Consider the following 14,584-nt stretch of genomic DNA (forward strand, 5'->3'; position numbering starts at 1 on the left):
CACAGGGTGGAATGGAGGTAGCAATTTTTCAGTTTTTTTTTTATGTAGCCTAGTTTGCTAGGCTCTCGGCGTATGCTTGCGTGACTTCTGCACTTCGACACCGCACCACTGCACTATTGGACTACGGCAAGGTGAAAAATTTTCATGAACAGTCTGCGACACATTTCAAGCATTTAGGCTTATGGCATGGAGCAGTGAGTTGTCACGCAGTTAACGAAAAACTGCTCGGCTGTGCTGGCGCAGGCAACTTGATTTAATGAATCGTACTGGACATGTTTGCAACGCTTTCTATAGGCCCCAACATTAATGTAGCTTATTTCAGTAGTTCTTGGGTACGCCCGCCGCACCGGGCTTTGTGACGTAGTTTCGCGTGTAATAAATCTTACTGTGCAAGTTCGTGACGCTTTCTCTGACCCCCAACATTATTGTAAATATTTAGTTGCTTTTTGGGATACTTTTCAGGCACGCTCATTGCACCTGGCGTTGTGACGCAGTTAGCAAAAAAAAAGCTCGGCTGTGGTTACAAAGTTAGTTTGGCGTGTACTGTTCTTTCGGTACTCACGCTTGTCGAAAACGCGACGAGCAACTTCCAAGTGTGGTAAACGGGAGTGTTGCTTGCGCCGGCACAATGAGCAAAAGATAACGCCGAGAAGCTCAAATACCAGGAACTTGTAATTCGAAAATTCCGTCTTCTGAACAACTAAAAACAGGCTTTGCACCCACGCATTTATGTTGAGTGCGAGTAGAAAGCGTTCGGCGAGCGTCTAGCATGGTCTGGCTCTAGAGCCTGTGTTGTGGCCTCCTGCGTGTACGTAGCGTCCCATCGCGTCAGCTGAGGCCAAGTTGTATCGAAGACGTGCAGTCGCTAGTGTATTTGTGATCTTTAAGTGCAGGAAATAATGCCACGGAATGGGGGAATGCTTGGACATCAGATATTTTCTTCATATTTTATGGTATTGTTTGAGATGAGCCGGGTATTTTCTAGGCCATGTATGTAAAAGAGAATTGCTTTTGTTTGTAATGCCGCTCATTCCCCACTTTCGCATGTTTCGCTTCTGCACGGAGTATTCCTAACGAGTCTAAACACCAAAAAGACGTATATGTTTGTTATTTACTTTTTTTCAGCTGATGCCTTGAGGTGGAGCTTCGTACGGCAACTACTGCTGCTTACCTGGTGCCACAACATTGGATGAACGCACAAAAAGCCCAACGCCTTGAGAAATGATGAGCATTTATATAGAGCAAAATAAGCATTTCATCATTTCTCAAGGCGTCTTGCTAGAGTCTACTTTATGACATTTCACGTGGCACAGATTCAATGTAAACTTGTAAAGATGGTTTGAAATCACTTTTACTAAATAATGAAATAATTCCGCAGCAATACCACGAGCGGTTGAACAGTAACGCAATAACAAAAAAGAAAAAAAAACGCGCCACCGTCTTAACGCATACCAGGTAGTGTTCAAAACGCGCGCGCTCAAAGGCCAAATCGGAACTGTGGTTCAGGTATTCACATCAGTCGATTGGTGCGCTACAGTCAATTCGGCCGCTGGGCTCTGTGGGAGCGTCCGCTCTCGTTGAATTTCTTTCTCTACGCTTCTTCCCTGGCGGCGGCTGCGTAGGGCGCGGCTGAGCGTGACCGCGCGGGCCCTATCTTCAAAGGGATCTGCGATGCGAACAGAGCGCGCTGAGGGCTGACAGCTTCACGTGCGTGTGCTCTCGCAGATTTGTTTGCGTTGAAGCGAGAGGCAGCACGAAGGTCAATTCGCTCGCTTCCTCAAGCGAGCGTTCTTACAGCGATTGTCCGCGGTCATCGAGTGAGATGTTTTCATGTATGCCTGCGGCCGCTTGACACCATGCTAGTTAATTTAGTTAGTAAGCGAAGGAAAACAGGTGTATACGGCCGATAAAACTACCTACTATCCTTACTTCGTATAGATGTCGCATAATTTGCTAGCGGAATCAATGCTTCGCCTTTCAGGCGAAACTGCGACTTTCCTGGCTAAAAAAGCACACATATAGTGAAAAAAAAAGGCTCGCCATCCCGGCCATGCAAAAGTGGAAGTCCAGCTAAGCTGTTGATAATCACCACTACTTGTGCTGAGGGGGTGATGCAATGCCTTACCGTAGTGCTCAATTCCTGCTCCGGTGCATTATTCAGCCACAGGAGAATGCGGACGTGCCGACTTTCCCTGTGCTGGAATTCCACGGCGGCTCCTCAAATTCCCGCTGCCCCTCGGGACTTCTAACCATATATTGCCTACCCATAGCGGCGCTGCAACAACAATGAAATCAGTTGCAAGGCTGCTTCTTTTATGTATGAAAGGCTAGTGACTTCACGCTCCATGTCGCGAGCTGGCGTCACCGCGGCAGCTTGCGCAACAGTATTCTTTGCCGGGAAGTGTTTGCGGGAAACGCTATGTGCTTCGCATTCTGAGCAGGAGCGCCTTATCTTCAATCATGTGGTTTGGATGCTTTGTTTAGCACTTGTTCTTTATTGAAACCAATGCTGTGCTGTATGTTGCATGCGTGATGCCAAACAATGTATGCACTTCTCGCGTCCGTCGTTGAAGCATTTTTGTGGCACGAGAATCGAGGGTGACACTCTTGTTTCTTGCGCAGCACTTCCGGTTCACCTCCTGAGACGACCGGGGACGAAATTCAGCAAAAAATAGAAAAGAAAATCGTACGCTCTTAGTCAAGTCCCGTATAACCTCCGGCCTATATGCGGTAAATTTTCGTTCCTGCGTAAAGTACTGCATATAAACGAACTTTCAAGCAATATTATGCGTGACAATAGCTGCGGCGGCAGGCTAGGCCCGCTATATGCGGCCTCGAGTGGACGCAACGTTTATATGCAGCCCTGCGCCGAAGCATTGAGAGAGTGTTACAAAGCAAAAGCTGCACGAAGCGGTGGGAGATGCTTTGAGGAAGAAAGCATAACGAAAGGAAAAAGGAGAGTATGAAGAGAAAGAAGTCATCGTCTCCTGGTCGGCTCTGCGTTGCTTTGATGGCGGAGGAGGAGGAAAGACTGGGTCGGTCGGGAAGGAACGAGAACATGGCGCGGAGTCGGTGGACGAGGCGATTGTTTTGTGCGGCAGTTATCGTCATATATTTGTACCGGCGACCTCATGCGACCGTATTCGTTTTGTGAATACGGTATTCGACCGTATTCGGCCGCGTCGATGAATGCTCTCGGTGATGTCAGTGATGTTCAAGTCCACCGTTGTTACCGGAAATTGCAAAAAAGCACTGCAACTTCGACAACTCGTGCGAGTACGACGGCCACACGAGCGATCAGTGGCTGCGGGCCGCCATGTGCGCTGGATCGGCGGGCCCAGGAGTGCGTACTGTAGAGCTGCGAACGTGTGCCTATTCGGTAGGTCGATTTTTGCTTCCCATACGCTACGCTTACTAAATGCTTAATTTTTACCATTGCATTATTGTGAACCAGTAAATAACGAATATCGGTGATTTAAATATCTGAACGTGTAGTACTAATGCGAACACGCGCATTTGAAGATTTGGCGTGTGAAGTAGCTATAACTGCAGGCGTAGCTCCGTTTCGGTTTCCTCCAATTGTATGATTCCTGGCGATTTTTTTTTGCTTGCGTAGGCAGGTGTCCATATGTTGAAATTTCATGCCAGAATTTTCATTAAGGCTTGCGTTTTATATCGCCGCTGGTAATCGCGTGTAGCCTTCTTACCATGAAATGTGCCTTTTAAAAAAAATTTCATCCCTTTCGTGCGCTTTGCGTGATTAATTCATTGCTTTTAGAAGTTGCAATTTGTCAAACAACGGTTTTATTTTGAACAATTTTCTGGTGTGTTACGCACTTTCCTCTGTGTAGTGTGTCGATTTGCGTAGGTTTCTGGCTTTCCTGTTCAATGCGTCGAGTTCACTTTTGATATAACATCTTTACTGCTTATTGTACAGCATTTTAAGCACTGTCGCCCTCAAAGTAGTCCCCTCTTCTGGCAATATATTTTCCCCATCATTTCTTCTACTTTTGGAAAGCCTTTGTGTAGTGAAGAAGAGGAAGAAGTGCTCTTGTGTCTGTCGCTGTGCGCACCATCGGCGTTCGTGGACTGCCTCGATTGCGTGAGACGTCATTGTCTAATAAATCGTCATATCACATTTGGTGGAGGTGCTGCAATCCCCGACCTCACCCTGGAACTTCGCAGCCGAACGTTGCCGACTGCTTCCGCCGCTACCCTGCTCGAGCCTACCGACAATCCGCCTGCTGCTTCCGCCACTCCCGTCAATTGCGGCGCCGTCCAGCGGCAGCGGGACCCTCCTGTCTTTAGCGGAGCCGCTGAGACTGACGTGGAAGACAGGCTCTCTACCTATGAGCGCGTCAGTGAGAACAACAATTGGGATGACCCGACGAAGTTACGTTCCGTCATCTTCTATCTTGCTGACGTTGCGAATCTCTGGTTCCACAATCATGAGCGGGAACTCCAAACTTGGTCCGCTTTCAAGACAGCATTCACGGAAGTCTTCGGGCGTCCACCCTTACGAAAGCTCCGTGCTGAACGTCGTCTACGCCAGCACGCTCAACAGCCCGGCGAGACGTACACCAGCTACATAGAGGATGTCGTGGACATTTCCGCCCGCGTCGATTCTACCATGAGTGAAAAGGACAAGGTGAAACACATCCTCAAGGGCATCAAGGACGACGCATTTCAAATGCTCCTTGCGCGAAACCCTTCATCTGTCGCATCTGTCGTCACTCTTTGCCAGAGCTTCGATGAGCTGCGTCGACAAAGGGCCCTTGCGCGCAGCGCTGTTACACCCGGCCACTCTCTCTCGGGCCTCACGCTTCCCTCCAACTCCTCGCCAGAATCCTCACTCTCCGTTCAGATTAAGGATTTTATTCGTGAGGAGGTGGCACGTCAACTGTCTATGCTGCCTCTCCGCGATCAACCCCTTCTGCCTGACACATCTCTGGCTGCTCCCATTAGGAGAGCCATTCGCGAGGAACTTGCCGACTCTCTACCTTTGGCTCAACCCTGTCCTCCAGTGGCGGCACCTCTGACCTATGCCACAGTCGCAGCGCGACCTGCGCCGCCGACATTCGCATTTCCTGGGACAGTGCGACCTCAAGCAGTGCCAACTCCCGCGACGCCTCCTATTTCGCCTCGAAGCCAAGTTCAGAACCCTTGGCGTACACGCGACAACCGACACATATGTTTCGCTTGCGGTTTCGCCGGCCATGTCGCGCGCTTCTGCCATCGTCGCATGCCACCTGCTAACCCTGCTGTGGCAACGCCACGATGCAACCGGGCATTCCATGCGTCCTGACCCAGAGTATTCGCCGTCTCCTCGACGCCCTTTCGCCAACCATCGTTCTCCATCACCGTGTCGTCGCTGCCTTTCCCCCTTACGTCGTCGCCAGTCACCTAGCGAGGTAAACTAGTTGCTGCAGTTCTGCAGGCACGAACTGCCAGCTTCGCGACTTCTACAAGGCCTGCACAGTCGCCACGCAATTTACTGGACGTTTTGGTCGAAGGAACTGCCACAATTGCGCTTATTGATACTGGGGCTGCAGTTTCTGTTATGGACGAAAAGCTTTGTCGTAAGCTCCGCAAGGTCACCGCGCCGTTGTCTGGTTTGCTACTGCGTACCGCGAGTGCGCAGCATATAGCACCGCTTGCTCAATGTACCGCCAGAGTGCTCATTGGCGGCGTTGTTTATGTGGTTAAATTTTTCGTGCTTCCTTCATGTTCACATGACATCATTCTCGGCTGGGACTTCTTGTCTCATCATCGTGCCATCATCGACTGTGCTCGGGCCGAAGTGGCGCTTTTCCCTCTTTCGGAAGCCCCGCTGCCTGAGCCTTCTGCAAGTAAAGCCGCCGAGCTCACCGTTGTCTCCGATACGAACATACCACTTGAAATGTCGGTTCTTGTGCCCGTATCTTGTTCCGCCGCGCCAGACGTAACGATGCTTTTTACGCCGTCGCCTATTTTTCTACGTCGCAAGGCTCTACCTCTCCCGTTTGCTGTCCTCATCACTGTATCTGGATTATGCACTATGCTTGGTTGTAACTCGCTTCAATCCCCTGTGACCTTACTGCGTGGAGAATCACTTGGTCATGTTCAGCCCCTTGACCCGCTTCAGATTCTCGATACTTATGACGACACGGCCTGTTATGAGCTCGACGCCCTGACCTCTCTATTGCTGTGCGCATCATCATCATCATTGTCGAAGTCGTCATCGTCAGACGTTCTTGAATCTGCCTTGGACGCCGATCTGCCACCTCCGTACCACCAGCAAGTCCTCGCGCTTCTTCAGAATTTTCGCTCGTCGTTTCATTGTGACCAACCATCCCTGGGACGTACGGCGACCGTCACTCACAGCATCCACACTGGTTCCCATTCACCATTACGCCAGCGACCATACCGAGTGTCGGCAGCGGAGCGACAGATAATTAGCGAGCAAGTCGACGATATGCTGCATCGTGGCGTCATTCGGCCTTCCCACAGTCCTTGGGCGTCTCCTGTAGTCTTAGTACGCCAGAAGGACGGCTCAATACGCTTCTGTGTGGATTACCGTCAGCTCAATAAGATCACCCGTAAAGATGTCTATCCGCTGCCTCGGATAGATGACGCCCTCGACTCCCTACAAGGCGCGGAGTACTTCTCATCTTTGGATCTTCGCTCCGGCTATTGGCAAGTGCCGATGGCTGAAGACGACTGTGAGAAGACCGCTTTCGTCACGCCGGACGACTTGTATGAATTTACCGTAATGCCATTCGGGCTCTGCAACGCGCCCGCTACTTTCGAGCGTATGATGGAGACCATCCTTCGTAACTACAAGTGGAAAACATGTCTGTGCTACCTAGATGATATTGTGGTGTTTTCGCCCGATTTCCCGACGCACCTCGTTCGCTTGCGTGAGATCCTGACGTGCCTCACCTCTGCCGGCCTCCAACTCAACATCAAAAAGTGCCGTTTTGCTGCCCGCAAGTTAACAATATTGGGACACGTTGTTTCGAAGGATGGTGTACTTCCTGACCCAGCCAAGCGTCGCGCGGTCGCAGAGTTTCCGATGCCCACTACTCTTAAAGCACTCCGCAGCTTTATAGCGCTCTGATCTTACTTTTGGCGTTTTGTGCGCAATTGTGCCACTATCATCGCACCACTGACCAATTTGCTTACCGCTAGCAGCGGCATCTCCGCTTGGTCAACTTCGTGTGACTTTTAGAACACTTTTGGATGGCAGGTAGGTCTCATGTCTCATTGTCTTGAAATTTCTTTTATGGCTTGAAAACCACATCCTTTCAACGTGGTTTTAAATTCAGGAAACAGGAAAAAGTCTTCAAGGGCTAGGTCTGGAAAGTATGGTGGATGAGGCACAACGAGAGTGTGATGTTTTGCTAGTTAGCTGCAGACAAGGAGCGACGCGTGAGCTGGCGCATTGTCATGTTGCAACAACCAAGTCTGGGTTTCCCACGAGGCTTCTTAATGCGCACAGCATCCCGCAAATGCGCTAGATTCCTTGGTAGGCTTCCTTGTTTACCATCTGACCACGTGGTAGAAATTCCTGATGGACAATGCCTTTGCAGTCAGAAAACACCACCATTACCTTGATCTTTTACACACTCATGCGTTTTTTCTTTTTGAACGAGGAGACCGTTCGCCCACCCCCTGCGACGACTGCACCTTCGTTTCAATATGACAGCAATAAACCAACGTCTCATCGTCTGTTATGATGTTGTTAAGGACTTCTCCATTGTTATTGTCAGTGCAAGCAGTTCCTGGCTGATTTCAACATGGGTCTGTTTCTGACTGCGAGTCAACAAACACGCACTAATGTTGCACTCACACGACGCATCTCAAGTTTGTCACTCACAATAGGATGCCACAATCCTACGCTGATGCCCACTCCGTCAGCTAGTTATTGAACAGTTAAACGACGATTTCCACTAATCACAGCACGCACTCTCTCGACATTGTCATTAGCTGTTGATGTGGAAGGTCGTCCAGGCTGGGGATCGTAACCAGCCGACATTCTGCCTTGTTCAAAATACTCAAACCACTCATAGCACAGAGTGCGACTCATACAGTTTTCCCCGGATGCTTGGTTGAGCAATGGAAATGTCTCTGCGAAAGTTTTACCAAGTTTATAGCAAAATTTCACACACACACGTAGTTCTTCAACCTCTTTCATTGTTTCTTTGGCACTAATCCGACAAACAGCTTGTGCACGTGCTCACCAAGGTAAATACACCTGTTAGCGAAGCTTCCATAGAAGCGCATACGTTCAAAACATGGCGGCTTATCGGCGGTTCATGGGGCTTAGCGCCACCTGTGTGAGGAGGGAGCACTTCCGGCGGAAGAAGAAGAAATAAACTTCATTTAAAGAGCCGGCACTTTGCTTTTAGTGGCCTCAGGTGTCGGCTCGACGTCCTTGGACTCGGGCGGCATCTTCGGCTTGCCGGACGGCCCAGAGCTGGTCTTCCAGCCCCGAACTTTTCAGGCCCGCCTCCCAGCGGTGGCGACGCCGACGGAAAAGGTCTCCGGCGGCCCCAGCAGCCGGGGCAACGGCGTGAACGAGCGAGCTCGTGGCTTCCTTTAATCTAGTAAAGCCTACCGTTATGGGCTCGTCGCGAACGGCGGCGGCTTCAGTACCGTTGTTGCCGGCACATTCCCCGAGCATGTGTCGCAGCGTTGCTCTGTGTCCGCACGCTTTACACGCATCATTCGGATATAAGCTAGGGTAACAGTGGCGTAAGACTGCCGGACTTAGGTAACTGTGTGTTTGTAGTAAGCGTAAGTTTACGGCATCGTTCCTGTTTAATTTAACGTGCAGTGGCGGGAATTTGTGTCTTTCGAGTCTGTAGTGCTGTGTTAGGTCTCTGAACGGGGTCAGGCGATCGCCCCAGGCGATCGCCCCACAGCCATTGTGATTTGTTGTTGTAGCAGCGTGTCTGTCGTAGTGTCGTAGTGTTGCAGCGTGTCATAGTGTCGTAATTATTTTTTCTCCCCGCGGAAGAAAAAAATAATTTCACGTCATATCCGTTAAAAACAGAAATGACGTAATTTTTTCTCATAGGCGCGAAATTTGTTTTTGGAGGCCTGCCATTAGAGCTGCGTATTAAAATGCCCCGTTATTAGACTTGATGGGCGTTCCGAGCTTTCAGCGCGGAAAGCGATGCAGGTAAAAGTCAGCCGTATGGGTATACGAAATTGCATCACTGCACAGAACATACTTTCTTTGGAGGCCGACGAACGCTTTGTGCGTAGATTGCGTAGACCGCATGCTCGTCCTTTCGTCGGATGCCAAGCCCGTCGGCCAGCGCTGTCGCACAAAAACAACTAAAGTAAACAAGTATCTCACGGCCGCAACTAACTACTTTTGACTGCACAGGTTAAGTAACAAAAAAAAACTACCAGCGTCACCTAATTCAGACAAACGTCCACATTCAAAACAACACAACCTGTGAGGGGGGCGTGTTGTATCAAGTGAACTTGACGAGCGCGCCTTTCCACGCACTCCAAGAGCTGCATTGCATTGCAAGTGGTAGCGGCGTCAACGCCCGCCGCTATCGACGGGCGCTCTCACGGTGGGCGCTGAAAAAGGTATTTATTGATAATTGTCAAGTAAAATAGAATTGTAACTTCTTTTCTCGCCATGCGTATGTAAAATGGAATAGGAATTTTATTTTCGTTGAAGGAATCTAAGTGCGTCTCGCTTTAATTAAAAACACTTTTTTCTTTCCCAGTGTTTATTCCCTCCAAACAAAGTCGCACTTCAGTCGCTGCTCCCATAACCCCCCTTGCTGATGTTGGTGACAATTGGTTCTGAACTGCTTCTCGCCCGAAGCTTCGCGACCTATGTGGATCGACCTTGTGCTCACTTCGGCGGCTGTAGCTCACCAACTAACGGTCAGAGCGAAACGCGGCAAATGGCAGTTTGTTGTCTAAACCCGCTACTACTTGAATTCAGTAGCCGTAGCGTGCTCTCTCTGCCGGTCGGCGAGCTATTTCAAAAGTTTTTTTTTTGTTTAACGCACCTCGTACATTTTCATGCAGCAGTTTCATTCTTTCTTTTTTTATACTAGTCGCGGATAGTTATTTTTTCATTAACGCTACGAGCACTTAGCTGTCTAAATTCATCATTAGATAACTTAAATATAATAAATGTGACCTTACAGTAAGTTAAGTACGTGTGTGTGTTTTGTTCCTCATGCTGTAGTTATCTGCTATTTTACATAGTTTTGGTTATAAAGAAAACTTTTTAATGAACGAGAAAACAGCAAACTGAAAGGCCCAACTTTTGTTGGCCACAACTGCATGAAGTTCACGCAAGTTGATGTGTTATGCTTGTTTCATAGTTTAGAAGCTGCAGGCTCTAACACTGCCTATCTGCTTTTGTATTTCCTGTTGCAGTTTATCTTTTACTTGTTACTTTCAGAGCTTGGAATATAAGTTCCTCTTTCGTGTTAAAGGACCCCGGAACCACCCAGAGGTCGAACTTTAGTTGTGATGTTGCAATTGTCTACGATTCTACAAAAGTAGACGGCAGTTCGACCGGCGCATCACCCCCAAGCACGATCGACGGGCCAGTCGACGACCGCGAAGCTGCGCGCCTAAGCCACCGGCAACGAAAACATCGGCTGCAGCTTCTGTTAAAAGCAAAATAATTTCGGCCAGATAAAGCGGTGCATAAATTGTACATTTTATGAAAAACGATATCCACTGCCAAACGTTTAACATGAACGAGAGCTGCGATACTTGTCGAGCGCAGCTGCAGCGCACGGCTACCGACGGTAGACGACCGGCTCGGCTGTGCTCGCATCGCAGTGAATGGCGCTGCTAAAGCGTATGTTGTAGCGATAGCTACATCACGCCAGGTTTTGACCTCTTCGCCGTCGCCGCACTTTTAGCCGTGACCACACTGTGACGTCACACCACGGCCCTCGATTCTCCAGCAACTCGGCTCGTCGCGGTCGCCGCTCTGTAACTGCTCTGCTCTACGGCATGGGTTGCAGTACTCGGCTTGCTCGACATGTTTGGAGAGCGCAGGACACGTTTGATTTGGTTACACCTTGCGGTAGGTGGTAATGCGCAGTTGTTGCAGTGCTCTACCTACGTGACGTTTCCTCCCGATATCTGTGTTTGGCACCTTCATGTTGCTACCGACGCTCTGAGGGCGCATATTCCGCACGTTGCCCGACTACCTTCTCACCATCTTACTCCTTTACCTACAGAAAGGCCACCCACAACTTTAAATCGTATAATTGCTGCCAATCGTACCTCGATGCCATCGAAGTACAGTCAACCACAAAAGTTTGCGGACCACGCGAGCGCGTGGCCAAGAGCCTCTTCGCGACACTTCCGCTACGTCACCAGCGATCGACAGCAGCGCTACGTTGAAGACGCATCCCTCCTTAAATCTATGGCCTGTCTATTTTCCCACTGTGCGCAAATATGTTCTACCTATCTCTTTCAACGTGACGCGCTCTTTGTTAGCCAGGGCTACTTGCTTATATTTTGAGAGCAGAATATCAGTACAAGTAATCAGACAGCGTATTCTTCGGCTGTTATCAGTTCTATTTTCGCGTAGCCACGCTGTTTTTTTTTCGTGAGTGCGTGAATGAGCGGTGAGGCAGCCATGGGACACAGATGCTTAGTCAGTAGGCAGAATTTTTCCGTTCCTCCCCCATCGCTAAGTGACAGTAGCGGCCGGGATTTGATCGCCTGCGCCCAGGTTTTGCTGCGCAAAGCCCGAACCACCGCGCTGCTATAGTGGTTACATTTAGAAAAATAAGAAATAATCGGGTGCGATGACTCTTTTTATAACCCTTTGCGACACGGCGTCCTCGTTTGGGGACTCGAACTTCGGAGGCGCGTCCCACGCCACGTGTTTCTTCAAATGACCTAAAACTCAGTGTGCACATTCGTGTCCGCTTCCTGATGGGACAACTAGCGGTCAGTTAACTTCATTGTCCTGCGTATTGCTGCAGATGATCACGTTGCTGGAGACACTACCACGTTAGACAATCTTTCGACGTGCCGCGTTCCAAGACCAACGTCAAGAGTATTTTTTTTTCTCCGGTCGACACGAATACAACCGAAAAAGCAAGTGTGCATGCGTTTCGGGCCTAATAGTTGATTCTTTTTATGCAAGCATTGAAGCTGACGGATTTCAGAATAATTAGATAATGAGTTATACGCTAATAATTTTTTTACTGAAACTCGCACAAAACAGCACATTGCTTCGTCTTCTTTCTTGGAATGTAATAGTGAGCGTCTTGAAATGATGCCATGCGCATTTGACGCATTTGCAGACAGTGCATCATAATTCGTGTCTGAAGGGGATGAATTTATTCACAAGACATTTACAGAAGTGTCATGAAACATAGGTCGCTCAATGATCTAGTAGGAAGTGAAATGTCCGCCGTTTTCTAGCACCTTATTGATGCGTGTGGGCATCGACTCGTACAAAGATTCAGTAATCTCCGGTCGACCGCGCAGGCTTTCCCATTCTTGTGCGATCGCTTGCCACAGCGTATCGGCCGTGCGGCCGCGGTTGGCTCGTGTGGACAGCCGTTTCTTCAACATGCCCCAGACATTTTCTATGGGATTCAAGTCGGCGCCACATGGAGGCCACTCAAGCTGGCAAACAGCATGTTCTTCTAGCAATGACTGGACGATACGTGCTTTATGAATCGGGCTGCGGTCGTGTTGAAAAAAATAGCAGCCGTCGCTGAAGGGACCGTCCAGCGCATACGGAACGAGGTGTCTAGTGATGACGTCGCAGTACCGTGACGCAGTGAAGGGCCCTTCCAGACGCACAAGGGGACCAAGGCCATCTTTGCTGATTGCTCCCCACACGCTCACGGAACACCGTCCACTGGATAGAACACTCTGTGTGTAATTAGGCAGATATCTGCAAGAAATAGCATACAATTGGGTTCCAGCGGCGCGTCTAAAAATGTTGTGATTCCTCTTGCGTATGAACTTTATAATGCTGTTATAGAGTTGCAATAGAAAACGCGCAAACATCATTAGATAGTACTGAAAGACCCACTGGCAGCTTTTAATTAGCTTCAGAGTAAGTAGTACTATGAAACAATCGTTAATGTTTTCAACATAATACCACTACAGAAAAATCTCGTAATGTCCAAAAGCTCATTTTACGTGAAACATGTTGTGATGCAGAATTAGCTTCGTGAATTAACTGCCAATACACTGTAAACACACCTGCAGTTTAGTGGACGCCAAACGCGCTTCCGTTGGTCCCAGCGCGTGGAAAAAGTTGACTCGTCGCTAAAGATAACATCGCGCCATTTCTCTGTTGTCCAATCTTTCATTGCTGTAGCGAACATGAGTCGTTCTTGTAGCTGGCTGTCTGAGAGGCAGGGCTTCTGTGCTGCTACGAAAGACTGCAGGCCAAGCTCACTCAGCCTTCTTCTTACAGTCTCAGACGATACCGTGAGCGAGAGCGCTTCTCGGATATCCTCTGCACTTTGAAAAGGATCAGCCACGATGGCGGCCGTAATCAGGCGGTCCTCTTCCTCAGTCGTGGCCCTTGGACGCCCACTGCGCTCCATATCTGTGAATCTGTCATCGTCGCGGAAAGCTTGAATAATCCTATTCACGGCAGTCCGGCTCCTGTTGGTTCGGCGGCAGATTTCGCGCTGAGGTATTCCCTCTATAAATAAACGCACAATGTGCCTTGTTTCGTCAAGTGGAACACGCAGCGGCATCTTTCCAAATAGGCAATCACCACGTGGCCTGAAGCAAGTCTACTACGTTTTCAGCGACTGATGCGAACATGCGCCTATGTGTGAAAGAAAATTTTCTATGCATCCGCTTTTTCTTTATTTTTGATGACAGTGAAACACCTCCCTACCCTTTCTCTCAAGACGCAGAAGCAGCAACACTCATTGGACCAAGATGCTGCCAACCAAAGTGCGCCAGTAAACGTCGCGTAAAAAAATCGTCGCAGCGCTTCGTGAAACTTATCTACCCACTGGCACACCAGTCGACAAAGGTTGCAGTGATTGCTCCGATACTGCTATCAAGCCAGATATGTGGCGGTCTTATCGCAGACAGCGCTCTGCGTCAACACAACGAACTAACAATGTCATGCACGGGACTAAAAAATTAACAGGCAGGCGAGTACCAAGAGGGCTCATATCCGGGAGAGCGCCCCTGTCGCCGCTAGGTGGCGTACCGCTAGGTGGCGCGGATAGGCAGTCTGGCACGCGCTCGCGTGGTCCGCAAACTTTTGTGGTTGACTGTACATGCCTGCAACAAGGCCATCCTCACCTTTATGGTGCCTGCACAAATCTGAAATACGCCTCACCATCGAAGGATGCACGAAGAAAGCTCACATGCCGTCATTTGCCCTGTAACAGACCACATTAGGACTTTTACATGAGGTTCACAGTGGCAGCGTACATGTTTCCGTCAATGGCTATGTTACACTTCAATGTTCAGCTGCCGCGGTGGTGATTCCAGCAAGAACCGCCAAAACACAATTGAAGGACATCACATGTCTCAAGAACCACAGCTGCTGAACTGGTAGCCCTGCGTGCGGCTCTTTATTTCATTCTGTAGGTACCAC

This window comes from Dermacentor silvarum, chromosome 1 (assembly GCF_013339745.2).
Source record: "Dermacentor silvarum isolate Dsil-2018 chromosome 1, BIME_Dsil_1.4, whole genome shotgun sequence".
Lineage (NCBI taxonomy): Eukaryota > Metazoa > Arthropoda > Arachnida > Ixodida > Ixodidae > Dermacentor > Dermacentor silvarum.